Genomic DNA, 25,564 nt, shown 5'->3' with positions numbered 1-25,564 from the left:
TTATTATATATATATATATATATAGAGAGAGAGAGAGAGAGAGAGAGAGCAAGCACAAGTGGGAGAAGGAGAAGGGGCAGAGGGAGATGGAGAGGGAATCTCAAGCAGACTCTTCACTGAGTATGAGTCTCACAACCCCAAGATCATGACCTGAACTGAAACCTGATCATGATCTGAGTCAGTCACTCTACCGACTGAGTCACTGAGGTGCCCCTAACTTTTCTACTTCTTATGGGTCATATTTTTTTCTTCTTTGTATGCCTGCTAATTTTTTATTGGATGCAGATATTTGCAAGGACACAGTTAAGTTGAAAATGGTTTGATGTTTTTAGGTATTGCTTTTTAAGATATTAGGTGGAACCAAAGCAGTATTTATTCTAGATTTTTTTTTCTAAAAAAGCAATATTTGCTTTTGAGTGCAATGGCCAATGTTCCATGGGCTAAGAAGTTTTCTACTCTGACTTTTAGGAACAGCCTCTATTCCTGACCCTATGTGAGTGCCACAGATTATTCTCTCTCATCTATGTGTTTTTTTCCCTCCAGAGTCAGATAATTTTTCACCTTCATGCACTGATCAGTGCTCAGTGAATACCTGAGGCAACATTTTCCAAGTATATAGAAGCTTCCCTTTGTGTTTTTCTCTTCTGCCTTGTACTGTGACTTACAAACTGGAGCTGCTATGGTCTTTGCAGATCTGCTTCCATCTTCCTAATTCATAGATATTGTTCTCCTCTCTGCATTCTGACCTAAAAGCTTTCCCCAGGTAATAAACTAGGACAACTGAAATCACAGTCCTTTGTTGCCTAATATCAAATATCTTAAGAACCATTGTTTCTTTTATACTTTTTTTTTTTTTAGTTTCATATGGAAGGGCTAATCTTATCTCTGTTGTACCAGAAGTTCACAAAATACTGATCCCTGTTAAAGGTTCCAAGCACATGTATACGTATGAGACAGAGAGACAGAGTGAGTGAACCCAGGAGTGAGCAAAAGGGGCAAAATGCAAACAGTTAGTGTGTCTGATAATGGATATATATCCGTTCTTTATGCTATTCTTACAACTTTTGAGTTTGTAAAATAAAATGACAAAAAAATTGTTCTGATTGCAGCATGTAGAATAAATAGATCACCAGAGCCTACGGAATGCTAATGGAGAGATGATTTAGGAGACTGTGTTAGAAGATGGAAGGCGAGAGAAGCCTTGGGGCTTGGGGTACTGAGATGGCGGCAGACTTAGAGAAATCAGTGCAATGATCAATGCTGGTGGAGGGCCTGTGAAGCTGAACAAGTTAGTGTGGCTTCAAGGAACAGGGTAGGAAGTGGGGAGGTGGGTAAGTCGGCAGCAGTCAAGAGGAGGCTTTTGATGTCTTGGTCCTTGCATTTGCTATAGATTTGCAATCCCTAGAGGGGCATGAGCAGAGTTGGTATAAGGCCCAGGTCCCTGAAGAAAGAGCGTTAGCATTGTTTACTCCATACATTTGAAACATGTTAGTGCAAGCACTTCTTTAAGTGAGAAGAAAGCATAATAATAAGCTTCTCATAACTCGCCTTCGTTCTTCATGCTGCTCTCTCAGCACCCTGCCCTCCCTTCCCCATGGCCTATCTCAGCTGCTGCAGGACACAGTGAGTTTCTCCCATGTTCTGAGAATTTGCCTCACCATGTAGTGAGAGCCAGTTCCTTGCAGAGGTTGCTTATCACTGGCTTTGATACTTCTGGGGTGATTTATGTGGGACAATACACTGTGACCATTTGTGGTGAGTCTTATTCAGTGGTCACATGAGACTTTAGTCCGTGCACTTTTAGCCACACAGACTCATAATTTTTTCATAACCCTTTTTATAAACCATCTCCTTTCATCACACTTTCCATTGAAGTTAGGAAATTGAGGTTTTAAACACATTTTAGTGCCACCAATATCAAGTGTATCTTGTCATTTTTTTTATTTTGAATTGATGTGTAGTAGTCAAAAATCTTTTGTTTGTTAGTGACAGAAACTTAATTCAAACTAATATAAGAAAAAAAGTAAATATTTTGGCTAACATAGCTGGGAAATCAAAGGTGCATCTTGCTTAAGGCATAGCAAGATCCTGGGGTTTAATGGATGACAGTAAAACACTCTCTCTCTCTTTCTCACTTGCCCCTTCCCTTTATTTCTTGCCATGAGTTTCAGATTTTGAGGCACCCTCTCCTAATGATAGCAAAAATGGCCCACACACTCTTTATATTTTTTTAAAATTCCATATCTTTTTTTTTCATCTTTGAAATTCTAGTCTTTTTTTAGCTTCACAATAAGGGATCCCAGGGAAATGAAAACATGTGTTTACATAAGGACTTGGAGTTAATTGTTATAGCAACATTATTCATAATAGTGTCCAAATAGGAAAAAACCTCTCATAAATATCCATCAACTAATAGAAGGACAAATACACAATGGAATATCAGACAGCAATAAAAAGGAATGAAGTACTGACATTGCTACATGATGAACCCGAAAAACATTATGTTAAGTGGAAAAAATACCCAAACATTTAAGACTACATATTATATGATTCCATTTACTTGAAATTTCTAGAGCAGATATAATAAAGATCAGTGGTTGCTGAGGGCTAGGGGTGGGAGGAAGACAGATCACAAATGAGCACAAGGCAACTTCTCGGGTGATGGAGATGTTCTGAAACTGGAATTGTGCTGATGGCTGCACAATTGTGTAATTTTCCTAAAATTCACCAGATGGTACACTTAGAATGAGTAAATTTTATTGTACGTAGAGTATATCTTCATAAAGGTGTTAAAAAATAAGATGATTAATGGATAAATGTGTAAATGAATCAAAGTATAGCCAAAAAGTGAAAAATGTAGAATTTAAGCAGTAGGTATATTGATGTTCATCAAAAAGTTTAAACTTTTCTGTATATTTTATAATTTTCATAATAATATATTAGAGGAAAAAACATCTGCTAAATTCAAAAACAATAACTTGCATAAACGTCACGATACACAAAGGGTTGACCCTTATAGTAGTCCACCAAAGATTTCACTTTGCCCTTTTGTCTATAATCCTTAAATGAAAAATGCCTTTTTAGAGTTTGAGCATGGTCTTGACCAAAGGTTAACTGATTATGTAATGTGAATTTCAGTATTAAGTCATAGAAAGTCACCGGGTCCCCTTTCTACAAGGATCTCTATGGCACCTCCTGCTGATGCCTGACCATCTGCTCCCTCTGAATCTCCCGTCAGGCCTTCTCAGTGGTCCCTCAGATACCCTGCTCCTAGTCTGTCAGGCCCTTAAATGTTGCTGTTTACAGGGCGCAGCTCTCACGCTTTCCTCTTTTCATGCCTGGCCAGTCTCTGAATAGCCACTTTCATATGCCTGAGCCTCTGCAAAGCCCAAGGACAGGAGCTTTCTTCTTATTTTTTTAGGGAGCTGGGCAAGTGGGCATGCCTGAGCAAGGTGAGTGAGGGAGGGCAGGGGTGAGATCAAGTTCACCAAAGACTGGAATTGCCCTCAAGTCTCTGGATGGTTTAGAGAGCTTTACAGAGCTGAAGCTGGGGTCAGAGCCAAGTGTAGTCCATCTTCCTAGAGTTCCCTGCCTCTATTTCTCTACTGTCTAACCTTTGGAGAGAAGCTGCTGGGAGCCCTCATTCCAGCTCACAGGACCTGTGAGTTCACTTCTCACAGTTTTCCTTTACCCTAGACACAGCCTCTTATGACCCATGGGCCTCAATCCAAACTGGCTTTGTTTTGCCACATCAGATGGTTTCCAGATCTTTATTTCAGGAGGCGCTTAGCTAAATGCATGTCTGAAAGGATGTTGCTGCTGTTCATCAGTGATTCTCAGGAAAGACACTGCCAGAGGTCTTGGCTGTCCTCCATAGTCTGTGTTCACCACAGAAACTCACAGACATCTGCCCAACACAGGCTCCTAAAACCCATTCAGCAGTACCATTTGTGGTTATATCACCCTCCCGAAGCTTCCAGAGTTAAGGCCTCCATTTTTCATACAGGCACCTAGTAAATGTGTCACACAGCTCTATCCAGATTCACAAGTTGGAATGGGAGGCAGGGGTCAGGCGGAAATCCAGGCTGCAGGGCCGTGATGCTAAGATTTTCTCAGGGACGTAATGAAGTCCAAGTGTAGATGAATGCTTTAGTTGCTGTTGCGGGCAAGCAGTTCCTGACACGATGAACAACCATAAATAAGATCATAAGATATACCAGTGGCACTTTCTTCAATGATTTACTGGCTTCAGAGACTAGAGAATGGAAGTAGTGCTAACAACAATCTGTTCTCTTGGAAAGGAGGTCACTTTGGGTCTACTCTACAAGGATGTAGTTCCAGAGTTTGCCAGAAGCTTAGATAAGGCAACTCTGGCAAATGGTTGTGGGTTTATCCTTCAGTAACTTTGCAATCTGTTGCCCAGCTCTATGCATCAACTTTATTCAGTGTGTATTTCCACCTCCTTTTATTAGACTTATTACTGCAGTAGCTGTCCAGTTCCGGGGCAAGGACACAGCTGATGGCAGTGAGAATTTTTGGCCTTTTGCACAAAGACTAAAACTGTTCATGTTCATGTTCTCATGTTCACTGAGGGCACCCTTAGACTCTTTGTAGATATCAGAGACATTGGCTCTTTGCTGCTATAAACCACTAGTTATTTCTGTATAACAGTCCTTTATGTCCCCAGAATCAATGCCTTCTTCCTCCTCCTTCTCTTTCTTTCAGTTTACATCCTAGTCCTCTTCATTGCTGTCAGATCCCTAGCTATTCATGTTCCAGGACAACTTGAGGAACAGCTAAACTGCAGGTCAGAAAGGTAGTGTCTTTTCCTTGCCCCTGCCCCAATTTTTACCAATTTCTCAAATACATTAATCTTTCTGTTATCTGCGATTCTTGAACATCTGTTAGGAAGTTGTCACTCTGTGTCACTCTCTGCCATATGATTTCCAACCAGAGCCTCAACTCCTTGATGACTGAACTCACATGAACCAGAACAGGAGGTGAGATTGGGCCACAGTGATAGAGGCATTCGGCTAATACCAATATGAGCCAGTGCTGCTTCCCCATGATGCTTTTTGAGTGGGGACACAAGCTTTTATGACGATGATTCCTATACCATCTTCCTGTCCCTTAGATTGAGGAAAACTGAATGGCAGAGATCATGTCCTCTCATAGCTTTTTCTCTCATATTCTGCCTTAGACCCTCCTCAATAAACACATATTGAATTGAATAATGAAGATTCTTACTATATAATCCAAAATCCTTTTTGACTCTCATAATGGTAGAATTATATAGCTGGAAGGAACTTCAGAGACTTAAAATTCCTCATGATTTAGTAAATGACAAAATTGAGACCCAGAGTAGTTAAATATCCTGCCCAAGTTATATAGCTGTTTGGTTGCTAAAGCTGGCACTGGAAGCCTGGTCTCTAGGCTCCTGGTTTGATGCCCCTCATAAAGATAGAACCTTTTAGTTAACAGAGACTTTGCATTTCATCATCTACCAACCTTCACAGAAATAGACTGCACTGAAGCATCACCAAAACAAACTTACCAAGTGCAATGCAGTTAGCCCAAATACCTCCCAATATTTGCATGCTTTCTAGATAGTTACCTCATAACTGCAAAGTAGACCTAAGTTTTTTAGGAGACTTGAAAGATATTTAAAGATATTGAGGACTCATTGAAAGGATTTGCCTTGGGTATTTTTCAGCTTGTCGTCATGATTGTCATCATTATGTTGTTATAACTCAGAGTTTGGAGGGTTATTCTTAAACTTCTTTTTGTAGAGAAGCTTGGAACAATAAAAAAAATGTTAGTTAACAGTATGAATCACACAGAGTCATCCGGAAAGTATCCTGAAATACTCAGAAAAGTTTTTTAAGGGACCCAGTTGCTAAAAAATCTGTGATTCCAGAGCAAAGTGAGTGTCTCTTTGCATGTTGTGGGAGTGAGAAAGAGAAGGCAGGAAAATGAAAGTTACTGTGGGAGAGAGTCACTATCCTTTGAGTAATGAAATGAGAAAGAAGGAAAGCAGAGAAAAAAGCCTAGAACTATCAATGTATCAGCAGAGACTGAGAGAGAGAGTCAAATCTGAAAATCAGCAAGCTCATGGTTGTTATCTCCTTTCCCTTCAAACTGAAAATAAGGTGATAAAGAAACTCTGCTCAGAGCTAGATAAGTGGAAACTCTGGAAAATAAATTACTGAATTTTTCACTATCATTTATCTAAATGTAAACATAAGTCAACCCCTGCAAATAAACCTGGATGTTGTCTCTGCTTGTGAAAGTTCAGGCTGAGAAACACAGCATTACAGAAACTGTTAGTCTTGATAAATCTCTCAAGCAATATGCTTCTACTTTTGAAATGCCAGTGTGCTCATGTAGATGAGACACAGTTGCTTCAGCAAACCTTTCTCCTAAAATATTGGTCTTTGTGATCTTGATAAAACTTTGTCAATGACCAAACAAGATGGCAAATGGCGCTGGGTTTTAACAAGGCTGTGTGATGCAATGGGGAAGGTCTTGGCCAGGGAAGTGGATGGATCTGAGCTCTGCTCATGTTTCATCTTCTTACATGCTGTGTCTTGGACAAATCATGTGACCTGCCCATTTTCTGACCATGGCATGATATGGAATAGATGACCTCAAGATCTCTTCTGGTTCTAACATTCTATGATGCTTTCTTCTGTGCCTTTCCTGTGGCTTGTGGGAAAATCTGATCCGTATCTAAAAAACCAGACTCCTGCAGTCTTGGAACCTAATTTGGTTCTTTGGCAATTCAGCTGGTCTCAAAACTCCTTTTAACTTCACGGAGCCACTTCTTCATTCCTAAATTGCTAAACTGTGTACTCTTTGTTTTAACAGATGGGAAAATCTATTCATATAAGCAAATCCCTTCTAATGGATGAGCCAATTAGTGCGTTATCTTCCTAAATGGGAGAAATATGCCTTGTCCAGCTAAGATGTAATGCTGGGAACTCAAAGACAGTAGTGTAGGTGTGTGTGTGCGTGTGCGTGTGTGTTGCTTGTAAGGGAGAACAAACGTACAACTAATCCAGGTAGTTATATCAAGTGTTACTGTAACATTTGAAGAAAGTTCTTTTTCTAAGCCAAGGATGAAAGTTAACCAGCAAGCCCTTGTAAGACTCAAGTTGCAGAGACTCATTCAAATGAGCTCATTTAAGTAGGCTTAATACTTTATTTTGAGGAGCACTCCTAACCACTTCTGGTTTGGCACCTCTTGATATGAATCCATTTTTGCTGAAATAAACTCTTAAATTTTTAAAATATGTCAGCAGTTTATCTTTTAAAAATAAACTCTTAAAATGTTTAATATGCCAGCAGTTTAACTTCTAAAGTTCTAATGTCAGAGGAGGGAATCAAAGATGACTCCCAACATACCCAGGAGCAATGAGCAACCAGCCATAGGTACCTGCTGAAACCCTAGAGCTCATTGCTTTTTCTCTGCCTCTAGGGGTCATGGGAAAGTCCCTCTTGAATCTTGGATCTTAGTTCCTAGCTCTGCAGCTTTTGTATTACCAGCTTTCAGACTATTTGAGCATTTATTTTCCTAGACTAGGTCCAGAAATTGGCAGGACTTGGATTAGAACTTAGAAACTGGACTGGGCCTGGAGTTAGCCTGGACTCCAGGATAGACTAGGTTTGAAGCTGGACTGAGTCTGGGGATAGACTGGGTCCAACTTAAACTGGGCTGGCTCCAGGGTGAGGCCTTAGGTGACTAGAGTTTTGTTTTAAGACTGAGTAAGTAGGTTAAGTTTGCCAAAGATAATCTTGAATTACAGCAACCACACTGGAGAGCTTTTAACCTAGATAAACTTATCCATGTATGAGGTACCCTAGAAAAAAAGGGGTCTCAGCCAGGCACACACTATAAAGGGAATACAGAAAGTTATTTTTTCCCTTCTGTGGTTTCTGGTGACCAGAATGAGACTTGCTGGGACAACCCACTCACTAGAGCCTGTAGGCAGCATCCAGGGAAAATGAGCAGAAGCCAGCTAAGCGTGAGAATTCTTAGCAAAGTCAGCTCTCCCAAATCTCTATCTGTACTGCCTGGCTAAGAGAGGAAGGTAAAAATTTGCATTGTCCCTTCCTTTCCAAATCAGATTAGCAGGAAAAAATACTGATTATCAATCATTTTTCCCCAGGGACAGCTATTGCTTCTTGCTTCTCTCATTTGTGTCCTAAGAACTGTTTGGGCAATGACCAGTTTGAGAGCCTCCAAAGTATGACTGGACAGAAATGTGAGTAGCACCCCATTTACAGTTAGGGTCCTGTCACCTGTTGCTAGCTCTCAGGGAAATTGTCTAACTCTTTCTTCCTTTTAGTTATCTTTGGAAGTGACTCTTTGGAGGGTAGTATCTTTTGCACCCTATTTGGGAACCCCTCTTCTGTCCATAGGGTTGTTCAATAAAGCCAGAAACATTTACCGTTTGTTCTAGCTAAAACCTGGCAAGATATTTGAAAGAATTTTTTTAAAGTAGCTCTGTGGTCAGAAGTTGGCCAAATTAGAAGCTGATACTCAAAGCCTCTTAGGAAATTTTTGAAGGTCTTCTCCTCTAAGCTAAAATGAAACTATGTACCTAGAGAGAAAGAAAAACATTTTGAAATTTCATTTTGGAAGGATTTACTAAAATATTCCAAGAAACATAGCTCTAAATCTAGAACATAGGCATCTCTTGACTCCCATCCTAGTTGAATTTCTTAGTTCTTCTTTAGTTCCTTGGTTGCTTCCCCAGTTCTTCCTGATATAAAGAAGCAGAGGATAATGTAGTTGGATGGGTCAGATATCATTTAGGTTTGCACCCCATTCTTTGAAGGACTTAACTGTACTTGTCTTACAAGTGGAGACTTTACAAGAACAGAAATGAAGTTCTAGAAACGATGAAAAACCCACCTATCCTTTCTACCAACTCCAAAACCTTCCCCAATCATCTCAAAAGACTTATAGACAGTATAAAAGACATGGACTTAAGGAACAAAAGTCCTTCTTGGAGAAACATCCTTTCTCTGTGACTTTGAGATGTAAATGTTCTACTTGCTCTTCTCTTAATTTGGATATTAGGTGGAAGAGAAATCTTAAAAATTGTTTCCATAAATATTAGTAAAAGCTTTAGCCATCTGAGGAGGTAACCTTAACTTTTCTATCAGTCAGAAACACAATTTGGGTTCAATTATTCTTTTTTAAACTATTGAGTTTTACGTTATCACACCTGTGTCATGACTAAAATTTTAAAACAAAAGCTATAAGATCTCTGTGTATATCTGTATGTTTATGTATGTATGTTGCAAACATGTGATATTTTTCTACTTCAGAATGGTTTGGCCAGGATTAATTTGTAAAGAGCTCTACTTAATTGGCTTAAAGACAAAGAAACATTTATATTAATCAAGTATACTCTCAGAAATATGGAAATTAACCCAATTGTTTTTTAAGGTCACGTGATTTAGGATAATCTTAGGGAAAGGATAGCTAGTTAAAGTTTGTTTAATTAAAATAGGCATGTCTTTAGGGTTATCAGTATTAAATATGATACTTTTATTTATAATACTTTTATTTTACCTAACTCTACTAAAAATCAAATAAGATAATGTTATCTCTGTTATAAAATTTGCCAGTAAGAAACATAACTTAAGATAATGATTAGCTGTTTCATGTCTTACGAAGTTTCCATGAGTAATCTAAACAGTTGCTAAGAAGTAAAGTAACTAGATGTGAGTAAGATGAAAGTTTATATCCTAGAAGACAAATCTCAAAAGATTTGTCTCTTACCTTGTAAAAGAGAGATGTTAAATTGATTAGGTTTATTTGATAGATTAAATTATGTGGGAAGCATTGCCAAATAAGAAGTGATGATAAGCCTTTTTAGATTATATCTGAATGGATATATGTTACTAATATAGGCATTACAGAAAGTGTTTTAAGTTTCTAGAGATTTGTCAATACTCTCATTGTCCAATTATTATCTTAGATTGTTATTTTTTAAAGATTTATTCATTTATTTATTTAGAGAGAGCTCATATGAGTGGGCGAGGGAGAAAGAGAGAGAGAGAATCTCGAGCAGACTCTCCTCTGAGCAGGAAGCCCAATGTGGGAATTGATCCCACAACCCATGAGATCATGACCTGAGCCAAAATTACAAAACCAAAATTATGCTTAACCGACTGAGCAACCCACAAGCCCCTATCCTAAATTATTGTGTGCTGTAGAAATAACTACATTTCCCTATCAAATGAATTCTCATCAAATCTTTAACTGTGTGCATTTTAGTCTTTTTATCATTTCCAGACAGTTATTCTGATGCCTGTTTAAAGGTTCTTCATCTTTAGAGAGATTCATGGAAAGGGTTCTGAAACATACTCTAGAATATAGGTTTCTGATAACTTTAAGATTATAAAACTGATCTGGGTAAGAATTTCCAGGACTAAGAGAAAAAATATTCAAGCAAAACAAGAATTAATAATATGAGATTGCATGAATTGATGAGAATGATTCTAATATTTTTTACAACTTTTTCTTCAAAACATTGCTTGATCCTTAATGTTTTATTTTTTTCAGGTTTAAGGAAAACTTTTTCTCTCATGCTACCTATGTCTCAGAGCAATTTTATAAAGTGTATTTCTGTAAAAAGAATTGAAAAATTTATTTTTTCTCCCTACCTGATCCCTCCAGAATTTAGAAACTTACTGAGTATTCTTATTTTCATGACAATATTATCATTTGCATAAATTCAATAAGAATCTATTCTGTTAGTATTTTGATAAGAATTACATTGAATCTGCAAATTGCTCTGGGGAGTACATGTTAGTAATACTAATTTTTATAATCCATGAACATGGTATATCTTTCCATTTATTTGTGTTATTTTAAAATTTTTTTCATTAATGTCTTATAGTTTTCAGAGCACAGATCTTTCTTGGTCAAATTTTTCCTAGTTGTTTTATTTTTTTGGATGCAATTATAAAGGGGATTGTTTTCTTGATTTCTCTTTCTGCTACTTCATTATTAGTGTATAGAAATGCAGTGGATTTCTGTATATTAATTTTATATCCTGCAACCTTTCTGAATTCAATTATTTCTAATAGCTTTTTGATGGAGTCTTCAGGGTTCTCTATATATAATATAACATCATCTACAAATATTACCAGTTTTACTTCCTCCGTCCCAAATTAGGTTTTATTTATTTATTTATTTATTTATTTATTTATTTATTTATTTATTTATTTATTACTGTTTGATTGCTATGGATGGGACTTCTAGTTCAGGCAAAATAATATGTTCCAGTACTGGAAACATGTTGAATAAAAGTGGCAAGAGTTGTCTTGTTCCTGATGTTAGGGAAACTGCATTAACATTAAAAACCTTTGCACAGGGTAGCTCCGGTGGCTCATTGGTTTAGCGCCGGCTTGAGTCCAGGGCAGGATCCTGGAGACCTGGGTTCGAGTCCCACGTCGGGCTCCCTGCATGGAGCCTGCTTCTCCTTCTGCCTGTGTCTCTGCCTTTCTCTCTCTGTGCCTTTCATGAATAAATAAATAAAATATTAAAAAAAGAGAAGAAATATTAAAAAATAAAACACAAAAAAACCTTTGCACAGTGAGGGAACCACCAGTAAAAGGGTAACCTACTGAATGGGAAAAAATATTTGTAAAAGATATATCCAGTAAGAGGCTAATATTAAAATTATATAAAGAAGTAATACAACTTAACACCCCCCCCCCAAAAAAAAAAAAAACCAACAAATAATCTTAAAAATGGGTGGAGGACCAAATAATCTTTTTTCCAAAGAAGATATACAGATGGCCAAGAGACACATGAAGAGATGCTCAATATCACTAATAATCAGGGAAATGCAAATCAAACCACAATGAGATATCACCTCGTACCTATCAGAATGACGAGTAGCAAAAAAAGAAAGAGAGAGAGAGAGACAGAGAGACAGAGAGAAATAACAAGTGTTAACACAAGTGTGGAGAAAAGGAAACCCTTGTACACTGTTGGTGGGAATGTAAATTGGTGTGGCCACTGTGGAAAAGGTATGGAAGTTCCTTAAAAAGGTAGAAAAAGAGAAATATTATATGACCCCCTAATTCCACTTCTAGGTGGGATTTGGTATTTTGGTATTTCTTTGGTATTTACTCAAAGAAAATAAAACACTAATTTGAAACAATACATGTACTCCTGTCTGTATTATTTACAATAGCCAAGATATGGAAAAAATCTAAGTGTTCATAGATAGGTGACTGGATAAAGAAGATGTGGTATGTATGTATGTATGTATATGTAGACACACACACACACACACACACACACTAGAATGTTACTCAGGTATAAGAAAAGAACGAAATCTTGCCATCCACAACATGGTTAGACCTAGAGGTATTATGCTAGGTGACATAAGTCAGACAAAGACAAATACCATATGATTTCACTTATATGTGGAACCTAAAACACCAAAACAAATGAACAAAAATCAATAAAACAGAAATACACTCATGAATACAGAGAACAAACTGGTGGTTGCCAGTGGGAAAGGAGCTGAGGGAATTGATAAAATAAGTGAAGGGGATTAAGAGGTACAAACTTCCAGCTATAAAACAAATAAGTCATGGGAATAAAAAGTGTAACTTAGGGAATGCAATTCAATAATATAGTAACAATATTTCATGTTGACACATGATAGCTACACTTATTATAGTATTTCATAATGCATATAATTATTAAATCACTATGTTGTATACCTAAAACTAATATTGTATGCTAACTATGAAAGTAACTATACTTTCAATAAAAATCTATTCTCTTTATAACAAGACCCAATTGGAAACATTGGTTATATTACCAAGGCTTTTATTTGAATTTCATGTTTGAGAATATGCATAAAATCTGTTATGACCAGGTGGGTTTAAGGAATTAAGATCGACCTTATGGAGCCAATACAATCTCTTAGAAAACCTGGCCTGGTACCTTTCTTACAAGGCTCCCAGCAGCCTTACCAGGTGAGTAAGGAAGGTCACTTCCTGAAAGACTGAGGCACCTCAGGATATCTTCAGGACCTCTAGAAAAGAGAAATTCACCCAAATCTATAGATATTCCAGGTCAAGTCTGATGGTGTGTTCTTGGCATTGCTTCTTAGCCTGAAAAGGCTTTTATTTTTATTTTAAAATTTTTTTAAATATTTATTTTATTTTTAGAGGGAGACTGTGAGTGAAAAGTGGGGAGGGAAGGGGAGCCTGGGTGGCTCAGCAGTTTAGTGCTGCCTTCAGCCCGCAGGTGTGGTCCTGGAGACCCGGGATCGAGTCCCACATCAGACTCCCTGCATGGAATGGAGTCTGCTTCTCTCTCTGCCTGTGTCTGTGCTTCTCTCTCTCTCTCTCTCGAATAAATAAATAAAATCTTTTTAAAAAGAGGGGGAGGGAAGGAGTTAGAGGGAAAGAGAGAATCCCAAGCAGACTCCTTTCTGAGCAGGGAACCCAATGTGGGGCTCGAACCCAAAATTCTGAGATTATGACCTGAGCTGAAATCAAGAGTTGGCCACTTAACTACTGAGGCTTCCAGGTGACCTGCCTGAAAAAGCTTTTAAAATATGGGTGTATTATTTCTTATAAAAGTTTCAGTAAAGCAGATTTTATTATTTTTATTATTTATTATTATTATTTTAAAGATTTTATTTATTTATTAATGAAAGAGAGACAGAGACATAGGCAGAGGGAGATACAGGCTCCCTGCAGGTAGCCTGATGAAGGACTCAATCCCAGGACTCCAGGTTCATGCCCTGAGCTGAAGGCAGATTCTCAACCACCGTGCTATCCAGGCATCCCAATAAGGCAGATCTTAAAAGATCTTATATGGTCAACTGCTATTCTTGCTGCACTTATATAAGTAATCGGAACAAATTTAATGAGACTAATTTTGCAAACAAATTAGCTTTACTGTGATTATTTTTGATAGAAATGAGAGTGATTGTAGAAGAAAAAAATTAGTAGAAAATTATAATGCAATTTTGTAGATATCAGTTTCTAGTTCTGTTGATTATCTTTGAGGTTTTGTAAACCAAATCTGTAAACCAAACTGGATCCTGAACTCTTCTAGTTTACTTGAATATCTGGCTAAACTTTACAAACTAACATTTCCAATTTTGTCCCAATCTTCTGATTTGAAATCACTAAAAACAAAGCCTGTCCTCAAACCTCTTTGGAAGGGACCATACCAGGTCTTCCTCACTACGAAGATGGCAGTCAAACTTCAGGGCTCTGAACCCGGGGTCTACTTCCCCCAACTAAAAATGGCTCTTGCAGACTGTTAGAACTGCACATCAGCTGGAGATCTAAAAATTACCTTGGAAGGTTCCTCTCCAGAAGCAGATAGCTTCTTGTAGTGGATAGCTCTTTCAGGATCATGGATGGAGATCTTCAACTCCACAGGCTCCTGGCTGGCTCAGTTGGTTAAGCATCTACCTTTGGCTCAGGTCATGATCCTAGGGTCCTGGAATCAAGCCCTGTGTTGAGCTCCCTGCTCAGCAGGAGTCTGCTTCTCCATCTCCCTTTGCCCCTCCTCCTCACTCATGTTCTCTCTCTAGCTTTCTCTCTCTCAAGTAAACAAATAGAATCTTTAAAAAAAATTTTTAAAAGGCCTTTATCACTAATATGAAAACTTTATTCCTTTTGTGTTTTGCTACTTGCTTTTTCTCTTTGTTAATGCATGAAAAGGCAATGCTTTTTAACCTCTCAGTTATTCTTGAAACTGCTGCTAAAGCAATAGCTTCTCAACAAAAGTCACTAGATTTTCCTGCTAGGGCAGTTTTAGATAATAGTATTGCTTTAGATTACTTAGTGACTGAACAGGGAGGAGTCTGTGCCATAGCAAATACTCCTACTATAACTGTATCAACACCTCTGGTATTATAGCAAATATAAGAAATCAATAAGCGAGCCACTTGGCTATAAAATAAGTTGATGCCCCTTCAAGTATATCCTTTGATTTGATACCAACTGGTTTGATTTGTGGTGGCCATGGGGATACTCTAGTGTCTTGTTGTTATCTTCTTGATAGATATTGTAGTCTCTGTGGTGTACTTTGTTGTCTCAGAGGTCTTAAATATATATTCATAGCCATCAGCAGTTCATGAGATGATCTGACTCTGCTTGGAGAAACAGAAATAAGAAGAACAGCAACATGAACAGCAAAAACAATTCTACACAGATCTGACATGATCTATGAGTTTACAATAAGACAAGAGCAACTTAACTCTGGGGGTGATTGAGAGTGGTGCCAATATCAAACGGTTGGTCAATCTCTCACCAAGTGGGGGCAATTATTTAATTAATTAAGCAAGGAGGCCAGCAGACTGAGGAGGATCTAATGCTGTGGTAACCTATGGAAGCAAACCAAAATCTAAGCTGGTAAATGCCTCAAGTTTATAAAATCAGAACACTAAGGACAACCAATCACAAACAGCCAACTAGGCTTTAAGCTATAGCCACCAGTAATTGTCTTACTTTGCTTTTGTTTTTTCTGTATAAAAGTCTTTCTCCGAGCTCCTGTTGGTGGAACAGTCCTAACCACTTCTGGTACTTCTGAGTTGAATCAATTTTTGCTCAGATAAACACTTTTTTTTTTTTTAAATTAAAGATTTTTATTTATTTATTCATGAGAGAGAGACAGAGACAGAGACAGAGACAGAGACAGAGACTGAGGCAGAGGGGAAAGCAGGCTTCCTGCAAGGAGCCTGCTATGGTACTTGATCCTGGATCCCAGGATCACACCCTGAAGGGAAGCCAGGTGCTCAACCACTGAGCCACCCAGCCATCCCACTCAGATAAACTCTTAAAATAAAATTTATAAAGTATGTTGAATAATAGGAAGAATATTAACCAATTTATTAACTAATTTATAATAATGGATGAAGGTGGCAATAGAGGAAATACAGACACTTATGTAGGATGTGAGATAAATAAATAAATCAAAATTTCTGATCATGATTTCATTTTATCCACATAATAACATTATGAGGTAGGCTGGCTGGGGCTATCTCCATTTTATAAATGAGAAGACAGAAGTTTAGAGAGGATGTGGTTTGTAGAGGTAAGTACAGCATTCTATCTGTACTTTGATATCTTTTTTCAGTCGTTAGAAATGGAGAGTTAGATTCTAGTCCAACTACCTGGACTAGAAGGTTTGAGGTTATGCAATATGGTTTTCCTGAGTTTCTCAAGAGCCTTTAGCTCTGTGTTCTTGACTCTTAAATAGGGTGTGGCTTAGTTCATCCCAACCAACTGCCATAGCAATCTCAAACATTTTGTGATGTTGGCACTAACAAAAGCCCCCATTTCTGCAGAGAGCAGAAGCTTTTCAAGCTAGCCCAGTCTCGCCAGGGCTAATCAACTACTACACAGTGGGGAGAGATTCCTGAGATGGGGTCCAGACAAATGAGCCTGGAATTTTTACTCTGACCACAGATGGATCTTTCTTTCTGCAACTCACTCTTCTTTATGAAAGTCTTGAGATTCTAGGGATCCCTGGGTGGCGCAGCGGTTTGGCCCCTGCCTTTGGCCCAGGGCGCGATCCTGGAGACCCGGGATCGAATCCCACGTCGGGCTCCCGGTGCATGGAGCCTGCTTCTCCCTCTGCCTGTGTCTCTGCGCCTCTCTCTCTCTCTGTGACTATCATAAATAAATAAAAATTAAAAAAAAAATTAAAAAAAAAAAAAAAAAAAAAAAAAGTCTTGAGATTCTCCGACCACCACACCAAATGCAGCACAAACACAGTTTTTAAATCATGGGGAAAATGTCCACTTGCAAGATTTCCCCTCCCAGATTTGGATTTGGGACAATGATGTCTATTTTTATTAACATCTGATGGCTCTTATGTGAATCTCTCCAGCCTCTTTTGTCTTTCAGTCTCTTCTTGCATAAGGCTGTACAGGACATATCCAGGTGCAAACTGCTTCCAACGAACTTGGAGCAGCTGAATTGTCAGTGTAAAGACTGCAGAACTTCCATAAAGTGAAGTTAATGGTAAATCTGAAGTTGCTTGTCAAATGTGAACCAAATGAAAAGCTTAGGTAGAATGTATAAAACACAAGATCCATCCGGTTTTACAAAACAAATCAGACCATCAGCAACAATCTAGATTTGGGGATTTCAGCAGTTGGAAACTATTTGGGAAGGAAAATGGTTTAATAACGTTCCTAATTTTTTTTTAAAGGTCTTATTTATTACTCATGAGAGACAGAGAGAGAGAGGCAGAGACACAGGCAGAGGGAGAAGCAGGCTCCACGCAGGGGGGACTCCAGGATCCTGGGACTCCAGGATCACGCCCTGGGCTGAAGGTGGCGCTAAACCGCTGAGCCACCCAGGCAGGGATCCCCCCCTCCCCCCGCCCCCTTCCTAAATTTTGTTTGTAAAAGTGAAGAAGAAAGTGGTGTGTAGAACGCAGAGTGAGCTGTAGTCAAGGGTCTCAGATACCAGCCTAGGCTGTGCTGAGGGAGCTAAGTTAAATTCTTCATGTAAGTATTTTTGGTGATAATATGAAGGTTTTTGATCAGGTGATCACTGCAGTCTCCTTTAATTCAATGATGTTGTGAAATTCATAACAGGAAAACCAAGCCAGCTTGTGACCATATTTTCTCCTTAACCTGATTGCAACTTCTGAGATCATTAGTAAAACCCAATTAGCTGGTGTTGAGGTTATTCACAGTGTATTCTGATCACCCCGGACATCCTGTTTTGTTCTTTTAATCTCCTCTTCTATCCCCTCCCTCCCCCCCCCCCCCCCCCCCCCCGCCTCCCTGAGGAATTTGAGATTCATACCTGACACGCTTCATAAACTGGATATTCAGAGAAGTGATATATATTTAAAAACTGGAATCACCTTTAAACATTTTGCAAACGTATATTTAATTCTAGGAGATGAAAAATCAATCTGATTTATATTTTCCTCTGTATAACACTTTACATGCATCAAAAAATGCTTGTTGGAGCTGGAAAGAAAAGGTAGACAAGAGCTATATTTATGTGCTTATCTTGCCTTTGAATTAACTCCCCTCCCCCCACATTTTGCCTGAGCCCTTTGGTTGCCATAGAAACTGGAATGGCCTCCAACTGAGATTCTTGTGAGACTTAATTGCATTCCGAATTTCATAAACTCTCTATTAACCTTTGCCTGACAGATATATGTGATGCAAAACGAGTTAGGTTAACAGTTTAAAGTGATGTATACATTCAGGTTTCATGTACTTAAAGTTCTCTTTCAGTCAATTAAACATACTTATAATAATTGTAATAGTGTTACTATTGATGTTTTTCTTCCTTTTTAGAAAATACCAGATTTAATATATATGTACCTAAGAGATAAGGATATTTCTAAGGGAAGATTGGGAGTGGAAGCTGAATATATCTGTATGTTTGAATATATTCAGATATGCTATGTTGAGATCTATATCTCTCTCTTTATAATGTATACCTGTGCCTGTGTTGGGTGTTGTACTTAATATTTAACCTGTGTTATTTTGCTTAATCCTCATAAAACTCATTGTCACCCGTTTTACAGTTGAGAGAACTGAGGCTTGGGGAGTTTGAGGTCCCAAAGCTAGAGTGGGTGGCAGAGCTGGGATTGGAACCCAACCTATGTGAGACCTCAGAGCTCTGAAGCCTTCCATATATATCCATTTGTATGACTCTAGAACTCACATGGGAACTGTATGTAGAGATCCAGAGAAAGTCTCCTTTTCTAGATGAATCCTTTATTCATAAGGGCAAGGGAAATGAATAAATAAGGCACAGTCCTTGCTCTCCAGGAGAATCTGGGGTAGGGGCAGGGGAGTGAATGAGTGAGAGGAGAAAACAGATGTGAAGATATAATTACAAGTTGCTAAGACTTACACGACAGATGCCACTTAGGGCAAAGCCCCAGCCTCACTACATGATCATATTCATACAGTAGCTTGAATGTAGAAAGACTGAAAAACAATTTAAACTCTATGGAAGTTTCTTTAAAAATGCCAAAGGCAATCCATTTACACAGCATAACAGAACACCTGCTTCTTTTCCCCTCTTCACAATCCCCACACTGCAGTAGCTGCAGGGGCACAGAGGTGCCCTTTCCACACTAGGCCAGCACCATTTGTCCTTTCACCGCAAGCTCCCATGAACTTGTCGATGCAGTTTTTCTTGCTGCTCTCCATGCTCTCTCAGGCTCATCTCTTTATTTGTATATTGGTTTAGCCTTTCTGATTGATTTCACTTTTCTTGTTCTTCCATTACCCAGTTTTTTGTTTTGTTTTGTTTTTTGTTTTTTCATGAAGACTTGCTTGGAAGCTGGCCAGAAGCTGAGTTTTCTCCTTAAAAGAAAAGTGGTTTAGGGAGAAGACAGCTGACACAACTCAATATCCACCTCCCCCACAACTTCCTCTTTTTTAAAGATCTTTACCATGGAGGAATAAATTGAGAGCAGTGAGAGTCAGAGAAGAGCAGGCAGTCATTTTCACCTGGGCAGTGAGAGAAAGGGATTCAAGAAGCTGATCTTGAGGGACGAGGGTATATTTTCCAGATGGTAAGTGGAGAATGTTGTGCCCAAGAGTGCGAATCCGAGCTTGGGTCCAAGTATACCCGACACAGCGGAGCAGGGACTTGGACCCCGAAGTGGGTTACAGCTGGATTTTTTATAGGCTGGTCTAGGGGATTTTCAGAAGGGGTGGAGGAATTTCTCAAGTTCTGTTTACATTCTGATATGGGGCTTTCAAGGGCATTGAGCTCTGTTCTCATTCTAATATGGGACTTTCTACCACGGGTGTGGGCTCTGTTGTCTTTCTGATATGGGATTCTCTGCCAAGGACATTCTGCAGTTTTTCCTGTAAAGTTCAGCTCTTATTCCCAGGGGCCTAGTATGGCTGTACTTGTGCTAATGCTAAACTTGAGGTGAAATGGCCTTAATTTTTCTCGGCCTCCACAGAGAAGAGGCATTCCAGGCTAAAGGAGCCTATGAAAGTTCATAGGCATGCACAGGTATGACCTATTTGAGGAATGAAGATATATATATATATATATATTTTTTTTTTTTTTACATAAATCTGAACTTTTTAGAAGCAACAGGAGACTATGAATTAGCCATTTTGAAAAAGCAAAGAAAGTAGAGATAAGACGATTAAAGGAAATTTAGTGCACTCTTTTTCACTTTACTATCAAGGAAATGGAGGCCCAATAAATACATTTTAAATGAATCTTCTTATTCTATTGGACCACTTGCTTTGAGAACTTGCAGATGCTTCCCTCCACCCAGTTCAAAGGGTCCCAGGTCATGGGATCCACTACAACACTGTTGACATTCTGGCATCAAATAAGAGGATTTTTTAAAAACTGGTTTAATCCAGAAAAATTCAGAGCACAGAGATCTCTTTAAACCAAATATATCTGGTTTATTGACCTATCTCAGTTTTCTATTGTTATACTTAACCCCTATCCCCACCCCTCACCATTGATTTATGTTAAATATCCCTTCCCTCCTGGATAGCAGATCTCTTAACAGCATCTTAGGGAAAGAAATCATAATTTCCTGGTAATTGATTTTTAAAAGTCTGATTTGTTTGAAGTTCTAATCTCATATCTGATTCAAAAACTTGTCCTTATCATAGTTCCTTATCATAGTGACTGTAGTATGTATGTTTGTGTTGGGGGTGGAGGTTAAGTATTACCTAATCTTTTATTCCCACCCTCACACTGGGGGACAGAATGAGCTCATTTAGCCTCCTCTTCTCCTTCTTCTAGGCTCTAACCCTTCATTGTGTTAGAAAAGGGAAGCAGGCAAAAGAGGACAAGAGTCTCCTATTTAACTGACTGGTTATGTTCTCTCTGTTGTTTGTTGATGCTTGTCTGGTCAACACTGACTGCCTGACCACTGTTCCTATGTCTTGTGGGGTAAGAGGCATCCAAAAGGAAGCCTCTCCAGTATCCATTCCTTGGTGTGAGAGGTGTGGCCCTGATTCAGCTCCTAATCTCCATACTCCCAGCTCCTGCTTCAGCTATTCACCTTTACCTCATATCCTGTTGTTACTCTGATTCCTTTCTATACTGAGACTCCTAAGTGGCTCCTTAAAAAAGGATTCAGGCCTATGTATCTTTAGTGATGTCTACCTGACCTACAATACCTCATACATTTTGGTATTTCAAACAGAGCAAAGCTGTTTGGAAAGGAAAGAAATTGAAGGCAAACATATTGGAAAAGAAAAAGTAAATTGTTCTATACATGCAGATGACATGATTGTCTATGTAGAAAATTCTATGTAGTCCACCAAAGGCTTGCTATAATAAATGAGTTTAACAAAGTTGTAAGATATAATGTCAATATACAAAAGATAGTCATATTTTTGTATACTAGCAATGAACAGTTGAAAATAACAATATCATTTATAATAATATCAAAAAATATAAATACTTAGGAATAAATTTGACATAAGATGTGCAAGACCTATGCACTGCAAATTAAAAAAAATTGCTGAGAAAAATTAAACGACCTAGTTAGCTGGGGAAAATATGTCATGTTTATGTATTGAAAGATTCAATATTGTTAATAATTCTCAGTGCATTATATCTCAAGAGGGTATACAATGTCAATAAGTCTTGTTCCTAGTGGTGGTAAACTTGACTGTTGGCTTAGGTGGCATTTACCAGATTTCTTCACTGTAGAGTTACTATTTTCTTTTTTGTAATTAATATTTATTTTGAAGGAGATATATTGAGGCCATGCAAATACTCTATTTCTTTTTAAACTTTTGCCCACTAATTTTAGTAGCTTTTAGTAGATTGAGCCTGTAGCAATTATTACAGCGGGTTTCTAATGGTGATATTCTATTTTCTTCATGTTTTCTACATTTATTAACTGAAATTCTTCTGTAAGGAACAATAGTTCCTTCTTTCTCATTATTCAGCTATTTTTAAATATCAGTATGGAACCATAATCATTTAGTTTATTATTTGTGTCTTAATCCAACATTATCATTATTCATTTTGTCCAAATTATTCAAGATTTGGCTGTTGGGAACTCCTGTGACTTTCATTGGATCTTCATCCTTTCTTGTGAGTGCTTCCTTAATTTTTCATATCACAGAATGTTCCAGGGTCATTTTTTTTTAATTGAAGTATTGTTTACACATGTTACATTAGTTTCAAGTATACAGTATAGTGATTCATAGCGATTAATATTTTTTTTTGATTGATCGTGATTGATATTTCTTTCTTTCTTTCTTTCTTTCTTTCTTTCTTTCTTTCTTTCTTTCTTTATTTTTGAGAGAGAGAGAGAGCATGAGCAGAGGGAGGAGGGGAGAAAGGCAGAGGCAGGGAGAGAGGGAATCTTGAGCGGGTTCCATATCTAGCATGGACTGTATCTCATGACCCTGAGATCATGACCTGAGCTGAAATTAAGAGTCGGATGCTTAATGAACTGAGCCACCTAGGCACGTCCACAGTCATTGCTATTTAAACTCTATTAGATGTAAGTGAAATCATATAGTATTTGCCTTTCTCTGCCTTATTTCACTTTGCAAAATGCCCTCTAGGTCTCTCCATATTGTTGCAAAAGGTAGGATATAATCATTTTTCATGGCTGAGTAATATTCCATTCTATATGTATGTATGTATGTGTATATATATATATATATACTTATATGCATCACATATATATTCTATTATGTATGCCACTTCTTTACTTTTTCATCTATTTATGGACACTTGGATTGCTTCCATATCTTGGCCATGATAAATAACGCTGTAATGAACATAGAAGTCCAGGCTCATTTTTTATATCGTTGCTGATCCTGCCCTGAAATCAATTATTGCTCCAAAGATCCCTGGATCTTTTTACTGGATAATTATATTTAGAAACCAAGATCCAGGGATCCCTGGGTGGCGCAGTTGTTTGGCGCCTGCCTTTGGTCCAGGGCGCGATCCTGGAGACCCGGGATCGAATCCCAAGTCGGGCTCCCGGTGCATGGAGCCTGCTTCTCCCTCTGCCTGTGTCTCTGCCTCTCTCTCTCTCTCTGTGACTATCATAAATAAATAAATAAATTAATTAAAAAAAAAAAAAGAAACCAAGATCCAGGCACTAAATTAAATCATTACTATTGGGATGTCACTGTTTATAGGTCCTCTCAATGGGGCAGAGCTAGGAAATAAATTTGCTATTTAATGTATGTATGGATGTATACAACCCATGTTGCATTACTTTTATGTTTTTATTTATTAAATTATTTAGAACATTTTAATGACAAGCTAAAATTTAGTTATGCCAATGTAATTTTAAACATGAGTCCCTTCCTTATTTATTTATAAGATAGCTATATCGAGTTTGTTTAGAAATTCAAATTACTGCCTGAGTATGAGAAAATAATTTTTATTTAGAGACTACATCCTTAAATCTTGAATCACATGTTAGGAACTAACTGACTTATTCAAGTTACAAATGAAGCAGAAAATTACAAATGGAAAAGAGCTCAGAAAGCAAAGCCTAAGTGTTTCCAGAAGTTTCATCAAAAAATGGAAATTTTAGGTTAAACCCTATGAAAGTTATAAACAATATTGGCAGTTTCATGTGCTACAAATCATAGAATTGGATATGGAAGCCTCTGGTAACTGTTCAATATCTCCTACCTCTAGGCTTTCACCATCCTGAAAGGAACCCTTAGTTAGGAGATGTGACCTTCCTTTGTAGATAAAAAGATGAACCAAGCCAACCAGCAGGGTTGATGGGAAGTTACCAAAATTGTTTCCATGATGAAGCACACTAGGAGAACATGGACTAGAATAGTCCCACCACTGTGTATTCATAGCATATTTCAATATTGTCATCCATGAAAGAAAGAAGATTTGTTGAGATTAAGTATTAAATCAACAATAAAAATAATTTTATATATATAATTAAGCACATACAACTATATATAATATATACTGTTCTACTAAAGGGTACTATGTGAATTCTAACTCTTAAAAATACACTTTGAAATATTTACATAACTAGAAAAGATCCTAAAGGATATTTAATAATCAAGAGCACATACTTATTACCTGGCTGTCCTTTCATAACCATAAATGCTTAGGGCATCATATAGGTTTTTACAGAGGCATTGCAGCTTTGTAGCATGGGCTGAAAACATCTGACACTCAACATCATTAGTCATTAGGGGAATGCAAATGAAAACCATACTGAGATGCCATTTCACACTCATGAGAATGGCTACAATAAAAACAAGCTAAAAATGCAGAAAGTAGCAAGTTTTGGGGAAGAGGTGATAAAATTGGTATCATTATACATTGCTGTAGGAAGTGAAAAATGGTTCACCTGGTGTGAAAAACAGTTTGGTGATTCCTCAAAAGTTAAGCACAGAATTACCCATATGACCCAGCAATTCCACTTCTAGGTATATACTTCAAAGAATTGAAAACAGGCTGTTCTGACAAATATTTGTGCATGTGTATTTATAGCAGCATTATTTACAATAGCAAAAAGGTGGAAAAGCCCAAATTTTCATCAATAGATGAATGGATGAACAAAATATGGTGAATCCATATAATGGAGTATTATTTGGTCATAAAGAGGAATTAAGTGCCAATAAGCTACCACATGGGTGAACTTCAAAGACATTATGCTAAGTGAAGGAAGTCAAACACAGAAAGACCATGAATTGCATGATTCCATTTATATGAAACATATAGGAAAAGTAAATCAAATTGAACTTCAATAAAAACAAAACACACACAAGGAAAGGTAAATCAATAGAGATAGAATGCAGATTGGTGGTTTCCAAGGCTGGCAGGAGGGGAGAGTAGGGAGTACCTGCTTAATGGGTAAGAGGTTTTATTTTGGAGTGATGAGAATGCTTTGGAACTAGTAGAGGTGAGAATTGTACAACACTGACTGTACTAAGCGAGCTAAATTATGTAGTTTAAAATACTTAATTTTATGTTATATGAATTTAACCTCAGTTAAAGACATCTTCTCAAAAAAAAAAAAAAAAAACCATCTTCTCTTGGGTTATTGTGAAGACATATAAAAAAGGAAAGACTCAAGTTGTGTTGCAAATATAGTTCTCATACTTGTGAAAATGTACCTGTGCAGGGTCACAATTTCTCAAGGCCCCACCCAGGCATGATCTAATATCATGCATTTGACTAGGCAAGTGTGTTTTTTAGTTATCTCTCTCAGAAAAGGTTTGAATTTGAAACCAAGCTTTAGGAACTTAAAACTAGATCATAGTAGAGAAAATTCAGGAAAGGTGGAAAAGTGTGTATGGGTCATATTTGGGGTATAGGCAGCCCCTTTGGGGATTTATTCCTCATTATGTAAGCAATTAGCTTTTTGATTATCTTTGTGGTTGTCCCTACTATTGTCTTTTATAGGATATGAGAATTGCTTTCAATACTTGGGCAAAACTTCAAGCAATAATTTTAGTGGAGTTGAACTGCTTTAGAACTGTAGTGAGTTCAGAAAAAAATTAAACATAGCTTTTAGTTTTATCTTGTTTACATTCAAAATGAAAGCACTTTTATTGATTTCTTT

General features: G+C 37.7%; 1 long non-coding RNA gene across 4 annotated transcripts in view; it reads right to left on the bottom strand.

Annotated features, from left to right (window-relative positions):
* Nucleotides 1–18,255, bottom strand: part of LOC144312207 (uncharacterized) — a 28,011-nt gene extending 9,756 nt beyond the window's left edge. Inside the window, exons 1-5 of one of the 4 annotated variants that reach the window (XR_013377661.1) lie at nucleotides 17,830–18,255; nucleotides 15,011–15,158; nucleotides 11,384–11,536; nucleotides 8,451–8,765; nucleotides 5,615–5,794 (exon numbers count right to left, since the gene is read on the bottom strand). This is a non-coding gene — a long non-coding RNA (uncharacterized LOC144312207). Of the gene's footprint in view, nucleotides 1–5,614; nucleotides 5,795–8,450; nucleotides 8,766–11,222; nucleotides 11,537–15,010; nucleotides 15,159–17,829 lie in introns of those variants that run through there. The other 3 variants (XR_013377662.1, XR_013377663.1, XR_013377660.1) reach the window with 3 other exon arrangements.
* Nucleotides 18,256–25,564: the final 7,309 nt, after the last annotated feature.

This window comes from Canis aureus, chromosome 4 (assembly GCF_053574225.1).
Source record: "Canis aureus isolate CA01 chromosome 4, VMU_Caureus_v.1.0, whole genome shotgun sequence".
In the NCBI taxonomy this organism is placed as follows: Eukaryota; Metazoa; Chordata; class Mammalia; order Carnivora; family Canidae; genus Canis; species Canis aureus.
Note: the sequence above shows the minus strand (reverse complement) of the source record. Positions and strands in the feature narration are given on the sequence as shown.